This window comes from Sceloporus occidentalis, unplaced genomic scaffold, assembly GCF_023333645.1.
Source record: "Sceloporus occidentalis isolate IW3139 unplaced genomic scaffold, rSceOcc1.0.p SCAF_1, whole genome shotgun sequence".
In the NCBI taxonomy this organism is placed as follows: Eukaryota; Metazoa; Chordata; class Lepidosauria; order Squamata; family Phrynosomatidae; genus Sceloporus; species Sceloporus occidentalis.
In genome coordinates this window covers 164,122,295-164,145,502 of record NW_028316981.1, presented here as the reverse complement: position 1 = coordinate 164,145,502, position 23,208 = coordinate 164,122,295, and the positions used below count along the sequence as shown (strand labels likewise).

The 23,208-nt window shown below is 40.3% G+C and overlaps 1 protein-coding gene and 1 pseudogene across 2 annotated transcripts in view; one reads left to right on the top strand and one right to left on the bottom strand.

The window, feature by feature from the left end:
• Window positions 1-23,208, top strand: part of LOC149322629 (electroneutral sodium bicarbonate exchanger 1-like) — a 127,579-nt gene that overhangs the window by 5,779 nt on the left and 98,592 nt on the right. The window lies entirely within an intron of this gene.
• Window positions 6,342-15,065, bottom strand: LOC149322630 (D-beta-hydroxybutyrate dehydrogenase, mitochondrial pseudogene; annotated as a pseudogene). Its single transcript, XR_016279959.1, has 2 exons — window positions 15,032-15,065; window positions 6,342-7,517 (listed from the first exon to the last, which is right to left on the bottom strand). The product of XR_016279959.1 is annotated as a D-beta-hydroxybutyrate dehydrogenase, mitochondrial pseudogene (transcript).

Sequence of the window (23,208 nt, the reverse complement as noted above, 5' to 3'; positions counted from 1 at the left end):
GGTGATGCCAATCCTAGTGACTCCACTGGTAGCAGTCCAGCAATATGTGGAGGGATTCTTACTAGTCTTCTAGAAGCATTCGTTTCCCTATGGTTGGTAGGTTGGTAGCTGGGCTAAATGGAGACAGTAACTTTTCAAAAGACTGCAGACTGAGCAAAACGCAGAAATGAAGTCTAAAACCCAGACACCAGACTATTCTTTGGCAGTGCCTAGGCTGCTGTAACATGTATATGAGAATTAGAGTTCAAGTGACTTGTTTAAGACCACACAATGTGTACAAAGCAGAGAACCCTAAACCATCACCCCCCACTTCACAAAATATGTTGATTTTAATCCCAGTTCTCTTAAAATGCATTTCCTATCATTTAATTAATTCCACTTCTAGACAGCCTCACAACATTTATTCCCAAATACCCATCCATCCATCCATCCATCCATCCATCCATCCATCCATGCATTTGGTTTTGTTGTCTTTACTTACTTTGTTGTTGTATGTCTTCAAAGTCTTTTCCAACTTATGGAGACTTAATGGCAACCCTAGGACCCTATCATGGTTTTTTATTTTTAGGCAAGATTTTTTCAGGGGTGGCTTGCCATTGCTTTCCTCTGAGACTGAGAATGTGACTTGCCCATGGCCATCCAGTGGGCTTCCATGGCTGAGCCAGGATTAGAATTCTGGTCTCCAGAGTCCCAGTGTAATGCTCAAACTCTTATTTTTGAAACAACACACACACACACACACACACACACACACACACACACACACACACACTGTGTATGTGTGTGTGTGTATGTATGTATGTATGTATATATATTGAAATACTGAAAATGAATACATGTATATAAGATCCCCTTTCCCTGCAATCTATTGCCAGTCCTCTGTCATCAAAGAAAGACAGTGCTATGTTTTCATGAAGTTATTTTAAATTCCAAATTTGTGAATTGATCCCGAAAGCCTTTGTTTTCTGCCGCTTCCAACATACTGGCAAAACTGAGATTGATGGAGAGGCCCAGGCAACTATCTGTACCCTATTGGGTAAAAGCAGCTGCCTTCAACATTTCCCTGCCCCTGGCCATCCTCCTCTTCTTCCTACTCCTCCTCTTGCTGTAACATAACATTTCAAAATGTTGGCTAATGTATACTGTATGAACTGAATTAGAAACTGCCAGCGAAGACTGCTTCAAGAGACGTTTCCAAGGTCACCTTAGAGACAGGATCTCCAAGCTCTCCAAGGTCTAAGCCATACACTCTAATCATGTAATATTTTACTGCTGTTCATTTCTTTGGAACTATTATCTTGTTGCTGAGTATTACGGTTTTATAATGTAGGCTTCTGTTTGATCTGTTAGACTGTTGAAGCCCTCTCTTCTAAAATGCTAAGGAGACAAGAGAGTCTCTTCAGTAATTAAAGACACAGGTGGATTATTAGCAGTGCATATACAGAAGGCTCTATGGCGCTGGACATTGTGTAAGCACAAAAGTGTAGTTATTGTACCCAGGATTATATAGAAGTGATTATGGGGATGGGTGTGTGTGTGTGAATAAATGGTAGTAGCTGGGAAATGACCTTTCTAGGACTCCAAAGTCATGCTAAACCACAGTTGTCACAATTGGGTCTCTGGAGTTTCAACACCAGCTACTGTACCTAATGAGAAAGAAACTGAATAAGCCCAGTTCTTCCAGATGTAGGATTCATTATCAGAACAGGAGCCAAACAAATAAAAAACCAAGAGAGAAAGGAGAATAGCATAAGGAAACACAAATATCAGAAATCCATCAGACTTACTGTCATGCCTCCAGAGCATCTTTGATGCTCTTGAGACATATATTTAGTTGAGATTATAATAGGTTTTCTATGTATTAGTTTAAGAGGGAAAATAGAGATCTACAGCTTTAAGAAAGACCAGGATTGTGGGAAATCCCAGGGTCTTATACTGTCTCCCTCGAGCTAGTTTCAGTTGTGTAGTAAGATTTCAGCCAAGTCAGACCTGGAGAGAGTATTTTCCTTTGACAAAGATAAGTCCACAAAAGAAGAAAGATAGTCCTCAGAAGAAGAAAGATAAGAGTCCACCAAGAAGAGAGCAAGGGATTTAGGAAGGACTATTGGGGGGGAAAAAGGAGATCAGTTTCTTGTTTTTTGTGTTTATAACCAGTAAAGCTTTTAAAAACTTAAGAAATTTGTGGACAAGTCTTTTATTCTGGCTGTGTTCCTGAGAGCCAGAGGCCTTACTACACCCAAAGTCCATAGCATCGCTCTTGGGACAAAACACTTACTGATCACATAGATCTCAGCAATCTTCTCAAAATGTCTGAAATCACATAGGTTTCAGGACTGAAATAGCATCAATGAAGTACTTGCAGCAGAACTGGCACCAGTTCATGACAGTCTTCTCACAAGGAAAGCTTTAGCTTAGCTTTTAATTGGCGATATCAGTACATCCAGTACATTATCTTACTCTTAATGACCAATTTGAAAATATTACCTACATATATTGTAAGCCTGAGGGCAGGGAACCGTCCAATTAAAAAGATTGTATGTACAGCGCTGTGTAAACTTACAGCGCTTTATAAATAAAGGTTATAATAATAACACTTACATATACTTTGTGAATGCCCCTTCTTTCCTGTTTACTTCCTTGGGTTGCCTTCCCTTAATACCATTCATTTTGAACATGCAGTTCTTACTTTTAAATGACTTTATTCTCCTCCTGGTTAACCTTCTGCTTTAACTTCTCTTCATTCTGGAGCGTTGCCACCAGTTGTTTGTATGATCCATTCCCTCTTACTCCTTAACAAGTGTTTCAAAACATACCTGATTTCATATATTTCTCCCATTAACTGGTTCATTCCAATTAATTTACGGCTTTATCACACATAGCTTTAAAACCACAATTTAACTGGGAGGGAAGTGGCATTGGTGACAGCGATTGCATGATGCCATGCGTATGGAAAACCATCCCGGGGCATTTGCGCGATTGTCAGTCACATGTTGTCACTGTCCCCTCCTTCCTCCCCCTTGCTACTTTTAATTCCCCCCCAAGGTTTTCGCGCAGTTTCAATGCTCCACATCCTCAAGTATTTTTTTTTAAATTAAAACATTCATTTGGGCCTGCAGAGCTCCGAAATTGCCACAACGGTGAAATTTAAATACATAAATAGACAAAGGCATGCCGGGGGGGGGGGGAGGGTGGGCACAGTTAAGGGGCAGAATGGGAAGGGAGCATGATGGGGGAGCAGTCTCAGTTGTGCAAAAGACAATCACAGTGTGATGATAGCTGCAATAACAGCAGTAGGTTGCCATTTTATTTTTTTACTGTGATTGCAGCGTGAGAGGGGCTGGTGTGATAAAGCCCTTAATGCATTTCTTCCATTCTCTTCCTTTATTTTCCTTTCTTCGTGTCTCAGTATTTTGGTTCCTTTAGTATATTCTATTCTATAATCCCTTTATGTCCATATGTTCACACTGTACAGTATTTTTAGTTGCCTGTGAATTAATACACATTAGTATTTTGACACTGGTTAGCTTCACAACCATGACTTCAGAAGGTGTCATTATTGTTCCCACAGATCAGGAAAGATAAGAGGTGTGTGTATCACTAAGCATGACATGAAGTTGCCTTATAATGATGTTGACTTGAGTTTGGTGTTGTTAGTCTCTTCCATACTACATAATTATAGTGTTGATATTCAACTTTAACTGTCATGGTACCATCTTGTGATATCGGGTGTGTGGCACCAGAGGAGCTTCATAGCTAAGGAGCTTAAAGACCCCTTCCCCAAACTCCCAGTATTTCATAGGATATGATCATTAAAGTGGAATCATAGCTCTACAAATGTATACGGTGAGATAGATTATCCTTCCTGGCTTTTAGCACCTTCCAAGGTCTTGGGCTAAAAATGTATAGTAGCATTGCTTCTTGAGATCCTTTGGGTATGAATTTAGATCATATTGTTTTCAATAGACAATGGACCCACACCTTCTTGGAACCATAAGCTTTGCTTCCTTGCTGTCATAGGTTCAGCTTTTGCTGGAGGAAGAATAATAATACAATCTTATGATGCCTTAGTAAGAACTTGTTTACTGATAAATTTACAGATTCACAGATAATACCAGGGTCCATTAGTGGGGACAAGGCAGAGAGCTATGTCAGATAAATTAAATCTCAATGTGAAGTAAAGAGAGCCCCCCCCCCCAAAAAAAAAAACCCTTTTACTTCTCAGTATAAAAATCCCTTTTTCTAAGTGGGGGATGGGATCCTCCCTCTCCTCCTCCCATTTTCCAGCATGTTTTGGAAGAGGAAAATAATGTCCCAAATCAGATATGAGTTTCTGCTTCTATTATCTTGGAATTCTCTTTCCACAATTCTTCCCTAGCTCTAATTTAGTGGTGGAATTCCTGCATGTCAGAATGGGGTTTGACTGGATGGCCCTTGCGGTCTCTTCCAACTCTATGATTCTATGAAACTTTGTGTAGAAGCTACTTTCTCATAGTACCCTCCCATTCTTGGTCTTTCCTTAAACAAACGAGTGTGAAGTAATATTATATAACAGGGAAAAATGATTCCAAGCTGCTCCTAAAACACATGCAAGTAATTCCAAAGTTTAATTCATTTTTTAAAGATTCAATATTTTTTTCTGCTGTACTAGAATGAAAATAATCTTCATAAAAACACAAATATTATCAAGGTTTGTACATGAGGAGGAAGAAGGCTAAATTTAGTTACAGTATTAGTTCCAGCTGCAGTAGACCGATTAAATCAGTGAGAACTTGATAAGTAGTTAATGTGAATACCAATGATTAAATAGATCTTCCTAGTTGGGATTAACACATGGATTTAGTTTTCCATTTTTTTTAAAAAGGGGTTCAGATTAATTTACAGGTGAATGTAAGCACAGCATAGATGCCTTTGTATAATTTTAGTATTTCTGTATTTTTAAAAAATCCTATACTAAATAATAGAACATTCTTATACAATGCTTTTCCCCTCAGCAGTGAGCATCTACAGCTGTACACAGAATTAAGAAGCAGTATGCAGAGGTAGTTTCCAGTAGTACTCCCCTATAAATCTGTATCCTTGCACCTTTTAAAACCTCAAGTAGTATCTCTGCCTACGTGGTCAGCACCCTGAGGACACTATCTTAAAATGCTTTTGAAACTGTAAAGCTGTGCATTGTACTGTATGTTGTACTGCACTGGATCCACTCATTGTCACCACTGTCTTTAGCAAGGATGACGTACATAGCCCTTGCTTTCAATAGCTATGTAGATTCTAGTTTGTTTGTTTTCTAGGAGAAAGAATTCTGAGCCAAGTAGGCTTTTAAACACTTGGCATATGTTCAAAACCATGGTGGATTCTTTCCTCCATCTCCCTGAAAAAATAAAGGCAACTGGTGAAATAAGTTTTTCAAAGCCACCAGGTAATTCTTGTTGTGTTTTATCTAGATTTTGTGAAGATCTCAGTTTATTGGATGATTAAACACATACACATATAGCAGCACCCAACAGCCTTGAAAAAAGCTGCCTGAAAAATTGGGGAAGCTTTTGCATTTGTTGGGTTGGAACTAAGGAAAGGAACGGAACCTGAGAGGTCAACAGTGTCAGGGCTGTGATGCAAGAAAGGTACCAAGTTGCATTGAAGCAGCCCTCTGGTATGTAAAAAGAGTGTGCAGTCAAAGAGTGTGCAAAAGGGAGACAGAGGGGGAATCTACACTATAGAAATACTGCCGTTTGGCAACACTTTAAATCCCACAAGGATTTGTAGTTTTACAAAGTCATTAGCATTAATTGCCAAACTGCCAAAGAGTGCTGGTGCTTTGCAAAACTACAAATCCCAGGATTCTGTAGGATGGAGCCGTGGCAGTTAAAGTGGTGTCAAACTGCATTATTTTTTACAATGTATAGAAGCTTTTTCAATGGCTTCCTTTGATCCAGTCTCTCCCCTGCTCTCAGTTCGTAAACTAGACATACTGTAGAAACCAAAACAGGCCTGAAGACAGAGGCAGTAACACTTTGGGGTTATCTAATTTAGTCTACAGCACAATTTTCAGAAAAGTGGGATTCTGAGAGTTATTATTATTTGAAGAAACATTTACTACAACAGATAATTGACCAGAACAGGAGAGTTAAGTGCAGGAGAATATGTGAAATTAAATAATGCTTAGCTAAGTCCTTCTGACATACAACCTATTCCTTTTTATAAGACATACCATGTGATGATTATATGATGCTCAGACCTTTGAATGAATAAGAGTTTAAGTTGAAAATAAGGTATTTTAAAGTCAATGAACCAAATGAATATTGGGAAATATATACATTATAATATTTAGAATTCATTTCCTTTCCTGGTTAGAGCTGCAGCAGGAAATGCACTCACTTCTCTTCAATAAATGTACAGGCGATCTGAAATAGCACCTGGCAAATGAGTCATCACCTGCATGCGTAGCCACCAGTAATAGTCCATGGGATGGTACCGAGTATAAGGTGAGGAAGAAGTCAAAGCGTGAGTGATGCTTTCAATAACAGGAGAAAGGTCTGTAGAGCCACTTTTGCAGTATGTCTCCATCTTGACCACTTGCTCATCAAAATACTTGCGCCCATAATCCTGGCGCACTGTTTCAGGCAGCTCATCCCACATCTTGGCGGCAGTGGCCTTGATGCCTTCAGGGCTATACAGACTGGTGCCGGCAATGAAGTTCCCAGGCTCCACAATGCAGACCTTCACCTCATGTGGCTGCATCTCATAGCGCAGACAGTCAGAGAAGGCTTCCACAGCAAATTTGGTGATGCAGTAAGGGGAGCGAGCCGGGCTTGCCATCCGCCCCAACATGCTGCTGATGTTCACAACACGGCCTTTGGCCCTCCGGATGAGAGGCAGGAAGGCCTTTGTGGTGCGGACGGTCCCCCAGAGATTCACTTCAGCCAGTTTTTTGTACGTGTCCATGCTGGTGAACTCAACTTCCCCAAAAGTGGAAATCCCAGCATTGTTGACTAGACCCCAGAGTCCAACCTGTGGGTTCTTCAGGGAGGCTGTCACACAGTCCACCGCACGCTCCACCTCTTCACTATTGCAGACATTGAGCTGAATGGTTTTCATGCGATCACTTTTCATGGCATCTAGGTCTTTGAAGCCTCCCTGGCCTTGCTCTTTCTGCAAGCAGCCAGCATAGACAATAAAGCCCTTTCCATGCAGGTGCTTGGCCAGCTTGAAGCCAAAGCCAGAGTCACAGCCAGTGATGAGGACAGGTCGCTCGCCAATCTTTTCTACTTCTGTGCCATAGGAGCGTTGTCCACTCAGGTTCAAGGAAGAGAAACAACATTCTGGAAGAGACCAAAGTCTGCTGGTGGTATTTCTGAAGTGTTGGGCTTTCATAGTCAGCTGAGCAAGAGTCCATGAGATATGGGTATGAGGCAGGATGATGGTTGACATGGGTTGACGTCTTTGTACTTACTGGCTTTCTCTTGGTTCTGCCTGGAAATCCCTGGGAATATTGTTTTCTGTAGCTATGCTGTTATTCTCTTTGAATTTTGCAAAAAAAAAAAAAAAAAAAAAAAAAAGTAAAATAAATATTTTGAGACATATACATAACTGGATAAACATTTTAAGAAATATACATAAACAAGCCTAGTTGAATATTTATAAGGCTGTGGAAATAAATGCCTAAAATATATTTTTTAAATGACCTACAACAGTCAGTCAGTTTGTGAGCTTGTTTTGTTTTATTTTTTAAAAACCTTTTTCAGTGTAGCACTTAGGAGTTGAGGCCGTTTATTTCATGTAAAACCCACCCTTCTTCCATAAAGGAACTTGCAGGTAAATTATAAGATGGACTCGCATTCAGATATTGACCAGGCCCAGTCTTACTTGGTTTCAACAAGATTGCCATAGGTCAGGGGTGGACAATTTGGAAGCATCTGGGTAGGAGTTATTGCCCAGCTACCTACCCAGAAATTGCTGTAAACTTCAAAAAGCCCCATGAATGAAACCAGAAGTGATTGGAAGGTCACTTGTAGCTTTTTAAAAAAATTGGCTTGGGTCTAAGACAAGGGATATGTGCGCGCGCAAATGCAACCTGTTTTAGAATCCTGGTCCCTGGAGGTGTCTGGACGTGTATTTCTTTTCTTTCTTTGTGAAATATATATATGGAGATTGATCTGGGGGCTACATGTAGCCTGTAGCCTTTGTATCTCCCACCCCTGCTCTATGCTGTGATTTCAAACTATACCTCATAATAATTACATTACTGCTCAATAATACTACTAAAATATCTTATGGACATCCTTTGTGTCCTCTGTTCTTAATCTACCCTAGCCTGTTTTTTTTCCAGTTTAGCTGGGAAAAGCCAATGAGTATGCACATGTGCATTTATGCATATACAGTGAGCCTGCGCCATACGTGGGCTCCTTATAGGCGGCTTTCAGTGTACGCTGAAGCCGCCCGGAAAACGGGCGAATGCCCAATGCACGTGCATGGCCACGCAATGAGCACAAACCATCTTATTTCCAATGGGGCTTGTGAATGGCTCGCACGGCCAGGAGGTGCACACGGCCAGGGTATGCGTGCGCGGCTGCGTAGCGAGCACAAGCCCTATTGGATATAATGGGGCTCAAGCATACGTGTTTTTTGCTTTACGTGGGGGGTGGGGGTCCGGAACTGTGTACATGCTTTTAAATTGTTTTATAACCTGCTTTTTGCCAAATGCTTTACATTGAAACAGGGTTTTTTTGCAGCTCTTTTGCTAAGATGCTTAATCGTATCATGTTTTCATCATTCAAGAGGCCTGTGGTGATGCGATCCCAAAGATGCAATTAACATTTCAATATGTGCCATAAATGAACACATTAATTCTGTTTAGTAATAGCAATCATATGGGAATGCTCTGTTCAAGGAGCTGTACCCTTGGATCACCTTCTGCTTAGAATATCAGAATCTTTCCCCTTTTGCAAGATGTGTTCTATGGGGGGAAGATATCAGGAGGATCTGCTCTCAAAGGGTGGATCCAGTTGGCTTCCAAATGGCTTGAACTGGCTTTTCTGCCAATCAGGAGCAACATTTTGTCCAAGCCCTGACATTATTGGTTCCATTTCACTCCCAGCTCAGTTTCTCAGGGTTTGGGACGTGACTGGGGAAGGTCAGGCCATCTCAAATTTTCAGGTGTAGAATGCAGGCTCTCATTAAGGTGCAGATGATGCATTAATTTTCTCTTGATTGACTGCTGTTCTTTTTCAACAGCTCAAACTAACCAGCAAGTGAAACATAATGTGCACAAGGACAGCAGAATGGGCTTCTCTAGAAATCTCACCATGGCTTTCATAATGGAAAGCTCTGGACTGGTGGCAGACTGCTGTTGGGCATGACAAACCAGTAGAAATTGCCTTCCCTCCTCTCTCCCTTTTCTTTTACTAAACTGCAGAATAGCTGGCTGCTGATGGGATTCCAGTAAGGGCAGTGGGGCATTGGGCAGATTGGAGTTGCCTCCCTTCTTAATTGGGTATGGCTTATTCAGACTTGTGGCCATCTTGAAAGTAACATGCTGAATTGGGAACAGTGATCATTGTTTTGGTGTGATGAGTAGTATCTTATGGTTAATTTATTTCCCCTCAAAAAACAATGATGTAGAGGTAATCAAGCATATAAGAAGTTGCTTTAAAATGATTTCTGTGGTGTTAACAGCAATGAATTACTTTCCAGTGGGTGCGTGGGCAGGTTATGCAATGAATTACTTTTAGATTGTAACTTTCAAGTTCTGAAAATAACAGCAGAAGGAGAACATTTGAATACACTTGTTGTTAACCTTCTTGAGAAAGTTAATGGCATAAATATGAACGCCTTCCTTAATCTTCTAAACCATGGATGGGAAATGTGTGGCTGTCCAGATACTCTTGGGCTACAACTCCCACCAACTTTAGCCACCATCATCAATAGTTAGGGATTGTAGTTAGGGTCTATCAGCAGAATGACACATTCCTCACTTATACAGATTCTTAGATTCTTTCTTGCCATTGATTCCTCAAACCTACGTTTGTAAAATTAATAAAATACTGTACAGCTTTCTATGCACATCTGAAGACTCTCATTGTTGAATAAAAACACCTACAATTTCTAGTAGAAGGGAGGGGGAATATCTTCCTCCACTGTTTTCAAATTTAAATCCTTCAAGTCATTTCTCACTTACGGCAACTCTAAGGCAAACCTGTCACAGGATTTTCTTGGCAGAATTTGTTCAGAGGGAGTTGGCCATTGCCTTCTTCTGAGGCTGAAAGTGTATGACTTGCCCAAGGGCATCCAGTGGGTTTCCATGATTAAACAGGGATTGGAATCCTAGTCTTCCAGTGTCCTAATCCAACACTCAGACCACTACACCACACTGGCTCTCATTTAAATCATACCACAAAGCTTTCATCCAGGCTCACTTTGAAATAATGGCAGACCCCTTATACTTCTGTGGCTTCAACTTGCATAGTAACTGAACTCAGTTTTTTGACCCTCTACACATCTGGCCAGTTTTATGGTTATCATGCCTTTGGAAATAGGAAGGAGAAATAACCAGATATAAGATTAAGCAAGTATGGCAATAACTAGGTGATAAGTTAGCTTTTGACCCATATTCTCTATGCTACATTCTTTGTGGAAAAACACAGCTGTCAAAATTGCAGCTTTTTGTTTATATCAGCATTGACAAATCTGTGGCCATTTAGATGTGGAGGTATTCCAGCTCCAGACATCATGGCTTGTCACCAGTGATGATAGGAACTGTAGTCTAACAACATCCAGTCGGCATTCCTGTCTCTAGTTTATCTGGAGTTAAAGTAGGTTGATAATAATAATAATAATAATAATAATAATTTGTATCCCGCCTCTCCCTGTATTGGATCGAGGAGGGTAACAACAAACAAAAGAACAATGAAAATACGATACAACAAGCGACAAGTAGAAACATAACAAGACATATCAAATCCTAATTCCCTATCTCCCTCCCATCCTAAAATAGCGTTATTGCTTTAGTGTGAAGCCAAGGCTGCATCTACATTGCAGAATAAATGGAGTCGGACACCGCTTTCACTGCCATGGCTCAATGCTAAGGATTTATGGGATTTGTAATTTTGTGAGGTGTTTTGCCTTCTCTGTCAGAGAGCTCTGGTGCAAACTATACAACAAACTAAAAATCCCAGGGTTCTATAGGATGGTGCTGTGGCAGATAAAGTGGTGTCAAACTGCATTAATTCTACAGTATGGTAGCTACCCAAGTACTTAAACACAACTATTATTTTAAACACTTCTGCAATGAAAACAAATTATATACACCTCCTTCAATTTGCAAAAAGAGCAATAAGCATTTCACCACCAACTACAGCGTGCATAACATCTAACATATTTTTATTCTATCTAGAAGGCCTAGAAATACCTACTAAGCAGTTTTCCCTTATGGGAAATTGAGAATCTGTCACCTTTCAGATATTGTTGACTGAAACTTTCATAATCCCATACCTATACTAACTAGAATAGATGGGATCTGCAGGCCCACCCCATGTACTATAGATGTATGTTCCACCATTTAAAATTTGACACACATAAATAAGAATTAGAGAAACTCATTATAAAGGGGGAGAGAGTGGAAAATCACTCAGCACCACTAAATCATCTACCTTTGAGTGGAGGTTGTGTTTAGTGTCACAGCAAAAATTCTGCTTCAGGATAAATTAGTTCTGATTTACAATCTTTCAAAATCTGCAGACCAAGTTTTTTTTTTTAAAAGGACATAACAATAATCTCATAAAATCCAAATTAAACTCAGATAGTTAAGGCTTCTTTATAACATAGTTATAACTAGTCTCTCACATAAATACAATTTCTTTGCACTTTCAGTGTGAACACCCATATGTATTAGGCCTGCCATGTATAGAGGGGCCAAAAAACAGGGATCAGTTATGTGAAATCGAAGGCTTTCATGGCTGGCATCTCTAGTTTTTTGTGGGGTTTTCGGGCTATGTGGCCATGTTCTGCCAGCATCTGTGGCTGGCTTTTTCAGAGAAGATGCCAGCCACAGATGCTGGTGAAACATCAGGAATAAGCTCTTGTAGAACATGGCCACATAGCCCCCAAAACCCACAAAAAACTAAGGATCAGTTACTTTACAAGTTGGGGCTAAAGAGTTACTGTATAAGGAATCTGCCATTCTTTCAATGTGATCCTGGATGAAAGCTTTGTGGTATGACTTAAACAAGATCCAGAATGGTGCAGTGGTTTGAGTGTTGGATTAGGAAACTGGGAGACCAGGGTTCAAATCCCCACTCAACAGTGGAAACCCACCTGGTGACCTTGGGCATGTCACACTCTCCCAGCCTCAGAGGAAGGCAAGGGCCAACTCCATCTAAACAAATTCTGTCAAGAAAATCCTGTGATAGGCTTGCCTTAGAGTTGGCATAAGTGAGAAACAACTTGAAGGCGTTAAACTCAGGAACAGTTCCATGTGAAGTATGGCATTCCTACATTTTTTCCATGCCAGTTTTGCCTCTAGATTGTGTCCCTCCTCTCCTACCGCACTGACACCTCCCAATTTGTACCAGAATGAGACAACCATCTCCCTCTCAACCTGTGCAATACAGGAGACAACATGATCTACAACTTGTGTTGGTTTGCCAGCGCTTAAGGATCAGTGCACATGTAATATGGCAGTCTCAACTTACTTTCCTAGGTTTCTTATCATAACTACTTTAAAGATGCCAGGAGTTTCCAGTATGCCCACATCTAGTTACACAGTAGCACAGTCTTCTATCTCTGTCTTTATAGAAACCCTCAACCATATTTATATGTTTCTTGGAATCAGTCCCCAGCCCTCTTCTAACCCCAGATGTTCCCTGTTTATCATCTTAACAGTCTTTGTGTGCTAAGACAGTGAAAAAGCTTTATCTTCTAATTTATATATCTGTAGCCCAGGCTACTATTAAAGGCACAAGAGCAAGACAGGCTGCTTTTTCCTCATCAGTTGGCTGTCCTATCCTCATTTACTCTCTTCCCTCATTTGGAGAGGCACAGCTGCTGAGTGTAGTCTGTTCAAGGCTGCAGATTGCACAGAGAGAGAAGGAAGAGGGCCCACGCTTCCCAGTCATTAATCACCATTATTTATGTAGCCTCACTATTTCCAATGACACAGATCCAGTAGGTGGTGAGATGTAAGCTGGGTCTGGAGAGCAATTGGTGGATTATAGCTGATTCACCATTGAATATGTGTTCTGTCACCACACACAGCCATATGTCTACCCTGTCTTTGCCACAGGCAGTCCCACTCCCAACACCTGTCCCTTGTGTTCATTGGGCAGCAAAGTAATTAATGAGTTGTAAACAGTCCCGGTTATTACTCTTCATGGAAATATAAGACATAAAGAAGTCATAGGAAGACATTTCAGGAGCTATGTATCACTTTGAAGTGTAAGGAAGCAGGCAGAATAAGAGGGCTGCTCCCCATCCATACCTCCTGCACCTCTCACCGCTGCCCACTTTTCCTGGTTGTTGATATCCACTCTGAACTAGAGTCCTAGTGGTCCTTGCCACTTTCTGGGCCTAATGCTTGCCTTATATCTCCTAAGCAAGCCTACTGCCTACAGATGATGTAGAAGAAGCAATCTCATAGCAATATTGGAAGCTAGATTCAATTGCTGGTCAGGTGGGCTTCTGCATGGGGAATACTGTGTGTTTGTTATTCTGCCTTCAAGTCACTTTTGACTTATGGTGAGCTCATTGTGAGGTTTTCTTGGCATGATTTGTGCAGGGAAGGATTACCATTGCCTTGCCCTGAGACTGAGAGAGTGTGACTTGCCAAAGGATTGCATGGCCATGCTGCAAATTGTGAGCGTGCAGATTTTATTCCTATCAGACTGCTAAGTATCTAGTACTTTGGGCTAGCCCAAGCTCTGAGTACACAAAACTATGTACCTATATTCTCCTTTCTTGTTCTTTCTCAATACCATTTCCCCCATGGTCAATCCAATGCTATAAATTCACTGGGGCATAGTCCTGTCTGTCCTCTGCCTTGATGAAACCCTTTTAAGGAACTTAAAATACTGGCACTACATGTTTATATTTATTGAAAATGAAAAAAATAATACGTAGTAACCACTGGGGGTTGGCTCCAGGACTTCTCATGTATATCGAAATCAGTGGATGCTCAAGTCCCATTGCATACACTAGCATAGTAAAATGGTGTCTCTTATATAAAATGGAAAGATCAAGATTGTATCAGATCAGAGATCAAGATTGTATCAGAGAGGCAGGATATAAATAAAATTTATTATTATTATTATTATTATTATTATTATGGTTTGCTTTTGGGGATGTGTGTGTGTGTGTGTGTGTGTGTGTGTATATATATATATATAATTAAAATATTTTCAGTCTGTGGATAAAAAATCTGTGGATACAGAGGACTGACTGCTAATCATCCTATAAATAATACAGGGTGATTAAAAATAGTAAAACTTTTCTTACTTGGTTTTGCATCATTCCTTTTTGAATCACTCTGTATTAAAAGGGCAGATTGTGAGTATCAAGTTAAGCCGCAGTACTAGAAGGGAAGGTTTTGCAGCAGAGGCAAATGCTATAGATGTGTATTGAAAATAAAGGCCCAAGAGAGGAGACATGATGGATAATCTTCCATTAAGGACTCTTTGGCTGCCCACCATGCAATCTTTCTGTGCACTCTTTTGCATGGGTGATAGATGAGGCTTTGCTGTAACTCTGTGCAGGACTGTGTGCTTCAGAATATGCCCCAGAATCCCCGGAAAGACATAAAAGAGTTCTATGGGAGATTTGTGAGGGTAAGGTGACCACTACCACATCCCTAAAAGCAACACACACCTACTATGTTAATATAAACCGTACTGATGCCAATTTAAGAAACTGTTACTATAGTTTAAGTGGAAACACAGTACATCTGTACTGTAGCAGGGAAGACTGTGACCAAATACGGTAACTTCTGTGCTTGCTCAGTTTGTGGTTCAGCTGCTAAATGCTGATGGGTAACTTTGAGACTCACCTCAAAAATATTGCTCTCCGATATTAAGGTTCTTTATCTTTAAACTGGACTTGAAGTGGACATGTTTTCAAACAGAGGACTGTCCCCTGTAAAACAGAACAGCTGATTACCTGGGAAGCACAATGTACAAAGGGTTTAAAATGGTTTAATATTCCCATTTGCTTTAAAGAAGCTGGGAATTGTGCAAAATGGACTTGTCCTAATAATATTATTTTTCCAGGATGAAGGAGTGGGGAAAGATTTTGGATTAAAAAGGCATCTTCTGTCAGTATCTCATATTGACAGGGAGCTTCTAGCAAACTTGAACTGACATAATGATCATCTAGTGCTTCTTTTGTTCTAAGAGCTGTTCCTGTCAAAATGAGGAGCAGTTACTTTCCCTGGAGTGCAGAAAGGAATATCAATTAATTATTCTCTGATAATTCATTGGTTTCTTCCCTGCCTGCTTATAACCTTGAACACATTTTCTGTGATACAGTCAGCAGCAAAAGGCTGTGATGTATCATTAAAAAACCCTTGCATCCTGCTTTTTTTAGCTAACAAAATGCAATCAATGCAAATTATACACATTTAAGCAAACTTTATTTTGTTCCTGCTAGTTCGAGGATCCATGTAGGACACTGCAGTTTTTGTTGCCTCCAGCATAGCCCAGTGTTGTTCCCCAGTGTTGAGAACTAGAAGCTTTGTTTAAAAAGAGAAACTGGGATTCCGAGCAGAACATTCAGTCCTGTTGACAACTACCAAAATTCTGTAGAATTCAATCTGCTTTAGACTACAAGTCATATTTAGCATTTACTGTAGAGTGACTTACAAATACGCTTCAGTTAGTAAAGTTACTGTGGGATAAATGATATACAGCTTGCTGGAAAAAGTGATCAAATTTTCATGCTACATGCAAATAAGAAGTTCATTGTTGCAAGAGAAAAACAAGTAAAATTTTGTGCATGTTTGTTCACAAGTAAAGTCCAACTGTATTCAAACGGCCCTTGGGGCAGTTTGGAAAAAGAAAAACACAAAAGTTAATAACATGACAACTAAAAGAGCTGATTAGGGATCATAAATGTGTGTGTGTGTGTGTGTGTGTGTGTGTGTGTAAGGGGGAGTTGCCAGCAATAAAACTTAACAATAAAAACAGGAAAACAAAGATCAGATTCTTACTGGAAGAAGCTCTTAGACTGATGTTTAAATGTAATGAGGTCAGCAGTGGATCTTTCTCAGAAGTGGGCAAAATGCCCACTTCTGAGAAGGCTCCTGCTGTGTTACCCACTGCATTATTTTTTAAAAAAATACTGTAACCCCTCATGTATTTTACTGTGAGAAAATTCTTGTGTGAAAATACTCCTGGGGCTTGTTCCCACTGTGAAATGTGATCGAATCCTGTCACGATGATCAAGGCAAAGGCAAATATCATGGGTTTTCCAGAGAGTAGTTTCAAAGTGGTTCTTTTCAGAAGAACTGATTCTGAAGCGAGTTCCTTGTGTGGGAATGACAGATCAGAATCAGTTCGTTCTGAAGGGGAGGGATTATGGCAGAGGGGTGTTTACCATCCCTTCTCAGTTTTTGGCAGATCCACAATTTCTCCCCTCTCACTGCTGCCTTTGCACTTTTTTTTTTTAAATTAAATTGATAGAATATTTGATTGATTGATTTTGCAACTACTTGCTAAGGCAAATGGTTGCAAAAGGAATCAATTAAATATGTGATCAATTAAAAAAACACCTTGGGTGATCAAAGGGTGGCAGGGGCCTGGGAGGGACGGCTGGGGGTCTCCCCCCCCTTGGATTGGGTGATCCAGGCATGGCAGGGGTTCAGGAGGGACCTGCTTATGTCACTGATGATGCACAGATGATTGATATACATTTTGAAGTGGTGCAAACTAGTGGGGATGACAATCATGCCAAAAAAAAAGAAGCGATTACAGGGGGGTAATGAAAAGATCTGCTTTCATAGTGGGAACAAGGGACTTTTTCGAATCAATTTACCAACATGGAGGGAATGCGAATCGTACTCCGGTTTCAATTTAAGTGGGAATGAGCCCCTAGTTAGTTAATAATGCTACACTGTTTTTAACTATCACTCCAGTTTTATGACATCTGTATTCAGAAGGAAAGCTGAATACAGAAGGAAGATTCCTCCCAGAATAGTCTAATGTATGGAGATTCCACATATAATTCAGCAGGAGTTGTTTTCTTTCTTGTCAACAATTTATATAACTTTCTTCAACATTATTGGCTCACAGAACCATCAACACCTACTGATTAAATATGAAGACGTAGGCACTTCATGAGTATTAACTTGGTCATTTTTACAATCACCCTGTAAGGTAGACTGGTATAATTGTCTCCAGCTAGTGAGTATTGAAATTGCAAGATGATATTGTGGTTTACATATTGGCCTGAGATTTGGAAGATCAAAGTTCTAGTCCCAATTTAGCCCAGAACTCTGATCTTCTGAATCTCAGTTCACGGAGGTTTCCTTATATATATGCATGTGTATACTATTACAGTATATCCACAGTAGTGTAGTTTGCAATCGCCATGGACATTTGCAGTTAATACTACCCTATTTGGGTAGTTATATGGGATGAGGAGTAGGTAGCTGGACCGGACGGCAATGGCCAAAGTGGTAGAAGAAGATGGCAGCCACAGGTTGCTCCAGAAGCGGCTCCGAATCTATGTTTCTGATGCCTGGTGTTAAGAGCTTTCAGAGCCAAAGCACTAAAGGAAGTTGACCTGAAAAATTGCCTGTGCTACCAGTCCTGTCCTGTTTATGTATGGGATTTTTGAATACCTGCCTCAGTGGATACCAAGATTGTCAAAGCCACTCATATTACAGTCCGTTGCACAAGCAGCTTGCTGCTATATGCATATAGATTCTTCCTGGTCAAGATTTTTATTCATGTACAAATGCCATTAGAACCTTAATTATATTTTCCTCATATGTAATAATTATTGGTCTAGTAAAAATGCTCCCTTAATTTAAGACCTACAATAGCCTTTAGGCTTTCTAATGAGAAGGACAACTGCTGGAGACACAAGGTGACAGAGCCAAAACCTAGAGAAATCCATTCTGTTTGGATAATTGCAGGCATCACAGCTGGCAGTAGTATAAAGAATGACTTAACCCAGCTTTAAGAATCAAAGTTTTTTTTTCTTAAAGTACTTCCCACTGAGAGTGTCGGTTTTCTTGGCAGCTGAGGAACCATGCTGCAATTACATGAACTAAAGATTGGCAATATCCTAATGAGATCAAGGAAAGGCAGGAAAAAGAAAAAAATGTTTTACATGTCAAGAAGTACAAGCAGGATAGCAGCATTGTGAACAAGCATTGTGGCTGCATGGTTGACTCTAAGTAAAGCATCTTAATTTCTTCTTAGCATTATTGTTTTCCTGTATTAAAAAAAGATGTAAGCATTTTAGGTGTATGATTTAAGCTGCTGCAAAAGCTCAGCTCCACACATCTGAGACAACACATTAAACATATTGCAGTACTACCTATTCATACTTTAATTTAAATGGCTTATCTTTTTCTCTCTCCTCCAAACTAGAGGTAGCAAGAAATTATATTTCTGTACATTTTCAACTGTCTACTTAGTGAAGCCTTTTAACATTTAATCCGGTGTTTCCCCATTTATATTAGAAACATGGACGGTTGCTATTAGCCCATTGTTGCTATTTGTTTGTTTCAGCACAGTAGGAAATATATACTTGTACAGTACTCAAATATGCAGTGCCTGAAGTACTGAGTTAGGATAGACTCAATAGTATGAAAAGAAGCAGTCAGTAGGATGGTTATAGTTCTGTCTGAAAGGAAATGAGATACCATTACCAACACTGCAGTTACTACTATGCTACATGATCATACTAAAATGAGCGGAGAGGCCTTTTATGAGCTTCTTCTTTCTCATACAGTTAAGTAAAATGGAATATTCTAGAAGTTTGAATGCAGCTCATTTTGGGTTTGTTAGGCCTGTTACAGACTGCCAAAATAAAGCTGCTTCGGGTCTCTTTGGAGGTATGCTATTTAAATGATGCATGGGTCCTAAGAGTCCAGAGGTCGCGCCAAAGCCACACTCCATTCCTAAGCACCGGAGTGCAGCTTTTGGTGCAGCTTCCGGATTCTTAGGATGCATGCATCATTTAAATAGCATACCTCCAAAGAGACCCGAAGCAGCTTTATTTTGGCAGTCTGTAACAGGCCTTAGTCTGATCTACCATCTTGGTGGCTCTCTTGTTAATTTGTCCCTGTGGATGAGACAAAGATTGACAAGCTAAAATCGAAAACATTAGTGACTTGGGTACCCATAGATGTAGATTCAAATGGCCATATGTTCAAGTCTGTGATCTGCAGCCTAAAATACAGTTTCATCAGGTCTACCCACACATCCTACCGCACTACACACAGAAACAAGTAGATATCCTATCTGAATATTGCTGGAGTGAGGGACAGAGATAGCAAGAGTAATATGTGCAATCCCTGATGGGGATTGAGAGAAGGTCCAGAAATCAGAAAGCATCTGAAGAAACTGGTCTAATCTGTGCTGCAGAAATTATTCATCTATTTATTTCATTTTTATTCCACCTTTCTCCCCAAAAAGGAGACCCAAGGCAGCTCACAAAATAAAAACATTTTAAAAAAACTTTACAGTTAAAATAAAAAATAAAAACAGTTACATTCATCTAATGAAGACAATATAAAATTAACAGTAATAGATATATAAAAAAATCAAAAACATAACTAAAACACCCTGCCCCCATCCCCCTATAAAACCACCCTGTCGCGATTGTTACATGCCTAAATAAAAAGGAGTTTGCTTGCCGGCGAAATAAGGCAGTTTGACACTGCTTTGGCTGCCATGTCTCAGTATTATGGAATGGCGGGATTTATAGTTTGTGGTGAGATATTCAGCCTTCTCTCTCAGAGAGCTCTGGCATCACAAACTACATATCCCAGGAATCTGTAAGGTGGAGCCATGGCAGTTAAAGTGGTGTCAAATTACATTATTTCTGCAGTGCAGAAGAGGGAAGCAGAGAAGTCTGGAGGAATACTAGGCGAAGACAGGGAAGGAGAGTGGTGGCAGCAGTGCTAGCCCACCTTTTCCAGACTTACCAAATGCATCGCTTACTTCACCCTTAGCTAATAATTATCAGGGACTGAGGCCTATGGCTACCTCTGAGCCTCATTTGCACAGCCAAGGCATGTAGTTAAAAGGTAATGCCACACTTATGAAGCCAATAATTTTCATACTCCATCTTATTAGCCCCATTTATTTTTCTGAAATTTACATTACATTACATTAGAATGTGTATTAATTTAGCCGTTTTTTTTTTTTTTTTGCCTCTACCCTTTTGCTATTTGCTAGTGGTTTGTGCATTGTACTATGACTCTGGAAACCAGGGTTTTGTTCCCAGCTCTGCCACAGAAAGCCACTTGGTGACTTTGGGCAAGTCACACTCTCAGCCTCAGGGGATGCCAATGGCAAACTGCCTCTGAACAAATCTTGCCAAGAAAACCCCATGATTGGTTTGCCTGAGGGTCACCATAAGTTGGAAACAACACGAAGGCACACAACACACACACAAAGACATACTAGCTCTTGCTTTTTATATACCAGGCTTGTTCCCCCAAGGAACAAGGTGCTGGTGGGATAGAAACACTGCATGCTAGTATTTTTTTAGACAAAGCCAAGACTGTTTTACTTTGTGGACACATCACAAGAAGAGGAAAGACAATGGTAAGAGGGAAGGCAGTAGGAAAAGAGGAAGACTGCATTGCAGATGGGTAGGCTCAATCAAGGAAGCCATGGTCCTGAGTCTGCATGACTTGAGCTGGACTGTTGATGAGAGGATGACTGGTTGATGGCAGTGAACCACAACAACAAATTTCACACACTCCCGTACCCACCCTGCTTGTGCATGAATTCACATCCCACAGTTTTTTTGTGGGTTTTTCGGGCTATGAAGCCGTGTTCTGGAATAATTTATTCCTGACGTTTCTCCAGCAGCTGTGGCTGGCATCTTCAGAGAATGCTTGCATGGAAGAGAGTGGGGTATATATACTGTTGGTTGAGAGGAAGCGATTTACATGTTAATCTGTGTATTGTTCTGTTGTGGAATGGCAAGGCCTCAAGCTGTCTATTTCATTAATGATCCATTGTCTGCTGGGAAACCCCCTCACCCTGGAGGTTTCCAGCAAGTGCAAATGAAAACCAAGGTGCCCCTCATGAAGAGACAGGCCCTTCTCCTGCCTGAACTGGTCAATTCACTTTGCCTAATGGTAAGACTGGTGCCTTTGCCTAATGATAAGAGCCAGCATAACAAAGTAGTTTGAGCCTTGGACTAGGACTCTGCAGGCCAAGGTTTGATTCCCAGCTGAGTAAGCCACACTCTCTCAGCCTCAGGGGAAGGCAATGGCAAACCTCCTCTGAACAAATCTGCCAAGAAAAACCCATGATAGGTTTGCCTTAGGGTCACTATAAGTTGGAGATGACTTGAAGGCACACAACGGCAAGAATATTTTTAGTATAATCCCATTTTGTTAATTCAGTATATCTTCGTTGTTGGTTAGATTGTACTCCGTAGGCAGGCTTTTATCTGTTTTTTATTGTTGTTTTGTAAAGCGCTGTGTAAATGTACAGTTCTCTATAAATAAATGTAATAATAATAATAATAATAATAATAATAATACTGGCCTTGCTCCCTGTGCCTTTTGTTTTTAAAACAACAACAACATTGTGCTGTTGGCAGATTGATATGAGGGACATGCAGAGTTCTTCCTGTCCTGGGAGAGTGATTTTTCCACCCCAAAAGAAAAAGTTTCAGGGACCATATGCCCTCAAGCATACATAGAGCCTTTTTTCTGTGTGAAATGAATGCCTTCATGACTCTCCAAAGCGTGTCTGTGGTCATACAAAAGAAAGAATACGCAAGCCAGCACCTCACCTCCTCCCCCTTCAATGCAAAAGTGACCCCATGGGAAAGTCACTGTATTGCTGGAGGAAGGTCTAGGCTGAGATGGCATCCATTTAATTGTGGTGGAATGGCGTGGGCTGTGCTTTAGTTTTTCCACACTGATGACTAAGATACCATTATACATCAAATCCACCTTGCACAGTGATAGCTTTGTGTGAGTCATCTCAAGGAAGAGATATTCATGTGGCATTCCATGCAAAGTGGGATTTGCTGTCTACACTTTATCTGCCAATTCAATCATTTTCAATCATTCAGTCATATCCTTTATATATCAAACCAGTTATTTTCAATCATTCAGTCATATCCTTTATATACCAGTTCAACTATTATACAGTCAGCCCTCACTTTTTTATCCACAGGTTCAAGCATCCACAGCTTGAAAATATTAAAAACAAGTGTAAATTCCAAACAGCAAGCCTTGATTTTCCATTTTATATAAGGGGCACCATTTCGCTATTTCATTGTATTTAATGGGACTTGAGCATCCATGGATTCTGTTATCCACGGGGGATCCTGGAATCAAACTCCAGCGGATACTACCCACTGTACATTACTGCAGCTCATACACATGTCATACGGTGCCTTAAAGTGGCTTCCAACTTATGGCAACCCTAAGATGACCCTATGAAGGGATTTTATTGGTCTTCCTCAGAGGTTGAGAGAGTGTAACTTGGCCAAGGTCAACTATGGTTGAGATGGGATTCAAACCCTGGTCTCCAGAGTCCCAGTCCTCCAGTCCAAGTACTACACTACTCTAGCTCCCTCATACCCATCTATTAAAGCCAAAAGCTGGATTTTTATTTTAGCTTTAGACCTCCCATTTCTGATAACCAATGAGAAAATAAAATTTCTGAAAACTTTCTTGTAACTGTTTAATTTAATGTACAATAGTGTGCTCTTGACTTTAGCTGCTTCTCCAGATTAGAGTTACCAGAATTAACAGCGCTGTTCTGTGCATATTGACTAGCTGTGTTTATTGAGGTTTATTATCTTGCAGCTTAACTGTGCAATTATATGCATCTCTTCTCAGCTATTAGTCTCAATGAATTCAGTTGGGCTTTTTCTCAGATAAGTAGGTATAAGATTGTCCTCAAGGCACCTATATCATGTCTAGCTGCCCTTGTTTACTTATTTATAATACATCATCATTTTTTCAAGGTATCCAAAGTGATGTGCAATAACAAAACCTAATACAAGCCAGAATTT